The sequence below is a fragment of the Castor canadensis genome, chromosome 8, assembly GCF_047511655.1.
Source record: "Castor canadensis chromosome 8, mCasCan1.hap1v2, whole genome shotgun sequence".
Lineage (NCBI taxonomy): Eukaryota > Metazoa > Chordata > Mammalia > Rodentia > Castoridae > Castor > Castor canadensis.
In genome coordinates this window covers 90466901-90473972 of record NC_133393.1, presented here as the reverse complement: position 1 = coordinate 90473972, position 7072 = coordinate 90466901, and the positions used below count along the sequence as shown (strand labels likewise).

At 49.5% G+C, this 7072-nt stretch overlaps 1 long non-coding RNA gene across 1 annotated transcript; it reads left to right on the top strand.

Moving 5' to 3' along the window:
• The first annotated feature begins 2147 nt into the window (after positions 1 to 2147).
• Positions 2148 to 5626, top strand: LOC141425766 (uncharacterized). The gene is made up of 2 exons (XR_012450854.1): positions 2148 to 4484; positions 5199 to 5626. It is a non-coding gene; the product is annotated as an uncharacterized lncRNA (long non-coding RNA).
• The last annotated feature ends 1446 nt before the right edge of the window (positions 5627 to 7072 follow it).

Sequence of the window (7072 nt, the reverse complement as noted above, 5' to 3'; positions counted from 1 at the left end):
GATACTCTGTGAGGTACAGCATGATTTGAGTAGCAATGAGGCAACCATTCCACAAATGGCCCAGTTCAAGCGCTGCCTTCAAGAGGGGGCAGGCCTCAGGTTGCTTGTTACAGAGGGCAGAGGCTAACTGAGGTTGCCTTCTGCCTCACTGAGAAGAAAAACATAAATAGATCCACTAGAGAGCAATGGTCACAATCAACAGTCTTAATTATGAATTAATAATTCATAATTTTCCAGCCTTGCAGATAGGCACAAGTCCACTGAAATTATATCCCAGGGAAGAACATAGTCAGAGGGGTGGGCACAGGACTTCAGTACAGCCATTACTTCCAGAGGCCATTAAGTTCATTCCTCTGCTTCCCAACCAACACACACACACACACACACACACACACACACACACACGCGTGGGTGCACACACACACACACACCTCTAAACACAGTGCCGCACAGCTTCTCCATTTCTCCTGAGGCCAGAGGGCCATCCCTTCAAAGTGATCTCAAAGCCTAGACTCTGGGTTTCTGGGGTCTCTGCCCCTGTTCTGCTATTTACACATGGGGTTCCCTGCAGGAGGGGCTGGTGCATCTCTGGGTGTCCCTGAGGAATGAGTTCATCTTCCTGGCTCTTCTGCCTCTTCCTTTCATGGGGATTGCCTAGGCATCTTCCAGTTGTGGTGGAAAGTTTCTCCAACTTTATGCAAGAATAGAGACAGGGAACAACCCTTGTTGTGTGCATGCCTTTCCTTCCCCATCTGGACTTGAGGAACTGGCTCTGACCCCTTACGAAGACATCTACAGGTTTGGGGGTGCAGCTCAGTGATAGGGATAGAGGGTAGAGGGCCTACTGAGCAGGAGACCCTGGGTTCCATCCCCAGCACCAACAATGCAAAAAAAAAAAAAAGAAAAGAAAGAAAAGTCATCTACAATAATGGAGGTGAGGACTGAATAGGTGTGGGGAGCTCTCTATTGCTCCCCTCCCCAATACTCATAATTCCAAATTCCCACACCAGGGGATTTAAAAATATCTTAAAGGAACCTTAAAGAGCCACTCAGCAGCCCTTCACAAATCAAGGAGATATTCTCTCTCTCTCTCTCTCCACACACACACACACACACACACACACACACACACACACAGAAGAGATTCTGATTCTTCCAAATACTTAAGACCAGGAACGAAGGTGTCTTCTGGCCTTCAAGGAGATCCTGGGCTACAATCTCTGCTGTGACACTACCTTCTCCAAAATGCTAGAAGGAAGTACTGGATCGTGGATTTGGGACAGAAAGGGTTTCCAATCCCAACCCTTCAACCTTCCTTCTCTTTTATTTACGTCAAATACACTTGTCAGTCTGAACCTACAGGAAGAAGGGAGTTGGAACACTGAGACCCAGAAACACCTTTGTCCAAGTCTATGGGCACAAGGTACACTTGAAAACTCTCTTTCCAGGCAAGGTGGATGGTCAGCCAAACATCCTGCAGGCATCCACTGCCATGCGGACAATACACCTGCCCCTCACCAGCCTCTCTCCTTACGTGGAGAGACCTCTTGGGCTCAAGAGGAGGATGGCTTAGGGGTTATACCCCAGGTTATCTAATAATTAGATAACCACGAGTTGCTTTTCGAAATACTATTTCTTTGGCCTCCAAATATGAAAGACCTTTAAGACCCTTCCTTAGCTCCCTCCTATTTAGCAACACATAACCCTGAGCTACAAAAATTCCTAATTGTAGGGGGACCAAACCTTCCTGACCTACCATTCTGCCCCACCTGCAACCCCTGTCCCCTCCCCCCAAAATTTTTCTCTCCTGAGCCTCCACTCGTCTCTTTTAAAAAAAAAAAAAAGCGAAGAAGAAGGAATTTTCAATAGTCCCACTTGTCAAGCGAAGACCATCTTTTAACCTTCAACAGCAGCGAAAGCCGTGTGAACTCTCGGTGAACCAAGATTGAAGTCATAAATCACGCGTACAAAGGCGGCTGCGGAGGCTGGCGCGGGCTGCTGCACCTTTAACGCTTTCTGGGGCTGACAGGCGGCGGCCCAGCTAAAGTTCACAGCGCCCGGGGAGGGCCCGCCCCCACCCCCGCCCCCGGCCCCGGCCCCGGCCCCGGCCCCCTCCCCCTCCCCCAGTCCCGGCCCGGCCCGGGCCCGCCGGGGCTGTCTGCGCGGTGCGGGGGAGGCCCCTCGGCGGGTCCCGCAAAGGAGAGGAGAGGAGGGCGTGTGCGCTCCAGCCAGCCCGGCTCCATTCGGGCCGTTCACTCCCACTCGCCCACCCCAGTCTGCTGTATTTAAATAGGCAAATCGAATCCGCACGGACACAATAATTTAGTTTGTTTTGTCTTTGGCATTTTCTACAGGACCCCAAGAAATGGACCCTTCTCCGTCCTGTCTGTAGAACTGGCATCCTTCATCTTTTTCTATACAGGCCCAATTATCCAGGTCCTTGGTATTCCAATAGTGTCTGAGTCATTGGAACTAGAACACCTGGTTGAATCACGCCATGTAATTCGATTTTCTTTTTTTCTTTACCTTTTTTTCTTTTCCTTTTCCTTTTGTTTTGTTTTAAAAACAACCGCCTTGACTGGGGTGGAGTAGCTGGGGTGGGGAACAGAAAACCATACAATCAGCCAGCTTGCAGCTCCTTGGAGAGATCTAGCTCCGCGGGACCGGACTCCTCTCCTTTCCTCGGCCTCTCGGCCTCCTCCTCCTCTGATCGTTTTTTTTCCTCCTCCCACTGTCTTCTCTTCGGTTTAATTAAAGCTCAGCGACTCCACTTGCCTCTCCTCACGTTTCTCTCCGAAAGCGGAAACCAGACGGCCCAGCGGCCACGGGCGGAGCGGCCTCAGCACAACTCCAGCCTGCCGCCAGAGGGGCCTCCCCTCGCCCACTTCCCTCCGCCGGCGACGGCCTACGGGACCCGGTCTCGGCCCCTCCGCAATCCCGCAGGTGGGAAGCCACTTGGCCTGGGGAATCAGAACCACCCAGGTCTGGGTAGGAGCCTGCTCCTCTTTCCCAGACCCCCAGTTTTCTGGACAAAGTTTGGAGGGTGGGTTCACCCTGACCCAGGCAACTTGCTCCCCCAAACCCATGACTGACTAATCTGATATGACAAAAGCCCGTGATGGATTTGTTATATGTTAATTCACAATGCCCTTTCCTCCAGAATTTAACTATAAGTTAATACACACCGGAAACCACGCGCATACACGCTCGTTAATGGGCTTAGGTATTAGCGAGTCCTAACGATGCATACAAATGCGCTCTGCGCTCTGTAGGCCCCTCAAGATTTATGGGCCTTGAGCTCTCTGAAGCTGTAAACAAGGAGAAAAAAAAGAGAAAGCGAGAGAGACTGGGGGAATAAGAGACAGAGGCCTGACTCGCCCCTCCAGATTGTGGGAGAGAAGGGATTCTTACTTGTATTTTCCTTGCCTTGCAAGGTCGGTGCGTGTGGGTTTTGGCATCGGTCTGGGGGGTGGTGTTCTGTCTGAATACTGGTGTGCGTGTGCGTGGGCGGTGTGCTGTTTGTGATGGGGTAGGAGGACGCCTGCCTCCTTTGAATTGCTGTGCAGGGGCCTGAAGGTATTCCTGGGCATAATACGTGAGTGTGTGCACTGTGTTAGGCGTGTGTGTGTGCGTGTGTGTTTGCGTATGTGTGTCTGAGCCCCCACGCACGTGGACACGCAGGCCTCCCTCTAGGCCAGGCTGCAATCCCCTGTACCTGGTGAACAAATCTCTAACAACAATCATAATAACAATAAATGACAATAATAATGAAACAGTAGTTAAAAGTCCCTCCCTAGTAGGATAACAATAAAATGCCAGAGGAGATATTTTGAGGAAGGGGCAGAGGAGTCACCATTACAGAATCCAAGGGGAGGACAAGAAAGGCAGGAAGTTAGCTTCTTTAAATGCCCTTGGGGGCCTGGGGTTGGGAACCCCCTCCCCAGATAGGGTCCTCTTGCCAGAAAAGGGGTGGAAGAGCCAGGAGGCCACACTCCAGATTTTTTTTCCCTCTGGCTTTTGCTTTGTGCAGGCAGAAAAAGGACCCCAACATATGGGGTGTTTAAGTGACTTTGGGGGATTTCTGGGAGCCCCTGTTTTAAAGAGGAGGCCAAACGTACAGGATCAGGCCGAGGGCAGAGATGGATGAGGCACTGACCACAGTCTCCAAACGGCCATCGGGGCGGGCGCAGAGGTGCCCGGAGAGCCGCGGGACCCGAGGGAAGCAGGAAAATATTCATGGCCGCTGGGAAAGGGGAGAGCGGGAGAGCCAGGCCCCTTCTCCTGCAGGCCCAGGGCAAGTTCCCTTCCTTCCTAGAGTCTTTTCAAAAAAAAAAAAAAAAAAAAGAAAGAAAGAAAGAAAGAAAAGAAGAAGAAGGGAGGGCTGATACGCCTTGAATTTTCTTTCCCGAGCTTGGAGCCGAGCGGATTTCCATGGAAGAATACCACAGTCGGGATTCCTGCAATGTCTACCTCATTCTCTCCAGGTACGGATTTCAGATAAATTAATTAATTTATTTGGGGGAGGTGGAGCCGGAGGTGTAGAGATACGAAATTCGCGGGAGAGGAAGCCACCCCTCAGTTTCGGGTCTAACGAAATCCCTCTTTTAAAAACAATCGCACTCACACACAACAAAAATTCAAAGTGGAAATATAAGAACACACATTAACAACTCTTTTAAAAGACAGGGAAGAAAGAAAATGACCATAACAAATGAGCGTGAGAACTTCTGAAAGATTTGTCACAAACCTTTTTAGAGGTTTGGATTCTTTTTTCAGCAGCCGGTGACTCATTTGGTCTGAAAAGAGATACGCTATCCACTGAGTCACACACAAAGATTCCAGGGAGGGCCCCGGGGGGCCTTGCATTTGAGCAACACGGGGTGGAGAACACTGCTATAGATAACCAATCGGACAAAATAGCAATGAAATAAAATAAAACTAGTCGAAGCGCTGGGCTGGGCGCGGGGCGCAGGTATTGAGTTCCAGGCGGCCGCCGGCGAGGCAGCTGCCCGGGTGATGCGCCGGCCAGGCACTAGTTGGAGACCTGGATCGCCACGGCCTCCCCAGATCCCCGGCCTCTGGGTCGTTCAAGCTCCTCTTGCAGCCAGGCCAGACTTCCCTGGTGAGAGGGTTTTGGGTCCGGAAAGCAGGCAATGTGACTCAAGCCAGCTTCTGCTTTTAAAATTTTTCTCCTTTAGGCCTCTCCACTTGCGCAGCTTTCAGCCACCGGGAGATTGACACAAGGGGCTTCTGAGCTGACACTGCCCCCCACCCACTCCTGCTTGGCTCCCCAAAGTCCAGCGACCTCCAACCCTCCTTGGGGAAAAATAACAGTACCCCTGGCACTTTAGCTCACTATCCTATGTGACCCGGCTTTCTTCAAGAAATATCTTACAAAGAAGAAAGAACAGCTTGGAGCCGTGTTTACATCTAGTTCTACTGATCCATTCACATCTGGAGAGTTTATTTATAACTCCCTCTATAACTCTCTCTGTTTGCAGGCACTGGTGGCTCTATTGACAGACTGATGTCTACAAAATATTGCTCTATCTCTAACCGTACCTAAATGTGCTGTGGTTGTATTTACAGATTTATGCCTGAAGAAAATATAATCATTTCTATTGTATTTGTGCATATACAATAGTTATAGAAGCAGATTTATATATGGGAAAATATATGACTCCCTTATAGCCATCCAGCTTTATGGACACTTGATATCCTGACAGATTTATATCTCTGAGCAGCTATATAGATAAATGTATACTGCTAGAATTATGTATCAGGAGATATATACTTATTGATTGTGATATAGAGTAGTTAGAACATTCACATAGAGCCATATATGGCTATGGAGATATTTCTATATTATTATCACTACATATAGGCATATCTATTTATAACCACAGTTATAAAAATAGACGTAAGTAATTATAGTCCTATATGTACATGCTGCTATTTCTCTCTAGAGTTATAGACACTTTTGAATATAACTCTGTAGAGATATCCGTATTTATATAAGGTGTAATTATCTCATGATGTGTGTGCATTGGGACTTGGGCCAGTCTGTTCTGAACAGACATATTTATGTGTAGGGGCTGGGAGAGACTTGTTCACAGAGATAACTGCAGAGGGACAACTGAAAAGCTCTATCTGGCCATCTAGGAAACTAGCAGAGTTCTTTACTCGAGGGATGGAGTTACAAAAGGGCAAACAAACCTAGGAAGCACCCAGGAAGGGAGGCAAATGGAGGGCGATTGGGGCTTGGCTCAAACTGATAGATCCTGAGGAAAGGAATAAACACCCAGCACCCACCAGAACTGACTTCCTGAGGGGCTGGCACAGACAAGAGTGGCCTGGAGGCTTACAGAAGTGGGGCAGGGAATCACCTCCCCACCACAGGCACCCTCCACCTCCCAAGGGAGCAGGGAGCAGCCTTAGGTTCTGCTTTCAGTGCACTAATGTTAGCAACTGTCTTGCTTCTCCTGGTTCCTAGCATATTTCTCTACAGCCCTAATTTTTGGAATCTCAATGTGTGGGCTTTAAAGTAAAGTGGTGTGGGGGGGGGTTGGGGCCACTAGGCAGGGAGGAAAATGCCCTTTGTTTTCTGATAATGAAGCCACGGCTGGCCAGAAAAGGGCAGCAATGCAGCCAAATGCAGCTTGCTTTTACCTGGGCCTCAGGAGGATGTATGGTTGGGACTGGGAGGCCAATGGGTTGAGGAGTGAACTTTTGCCTGTTCTGAGGAAGCTCAGGGAGGTCTTCCTCACCACCTTCCCCTTCTCAGCTGGGCCTCAGCTGCCTAAGTCAGCTCTGCTGGCCTGCTCTTCTTTCTTGCTCATTGGGATTCCCTCTCCTGTGAATCCAGAGGGGCCCTGCCTTGTGCCTTTTTGGAGAGAATTTGATTTTAAGAAATGGGAAAAATGGATCTAAGGCCCTAGACTTCAATTCACTTCTCCTGCTTGCCTTGACACCATGCTCCCACAGCCTTTTCTAGGCACCACTGGCCCAAGGCTCCACAATTCTTCCCCTGCCACCAACCATCCCAGGAGGAAAAAAACCCATACACACCTAA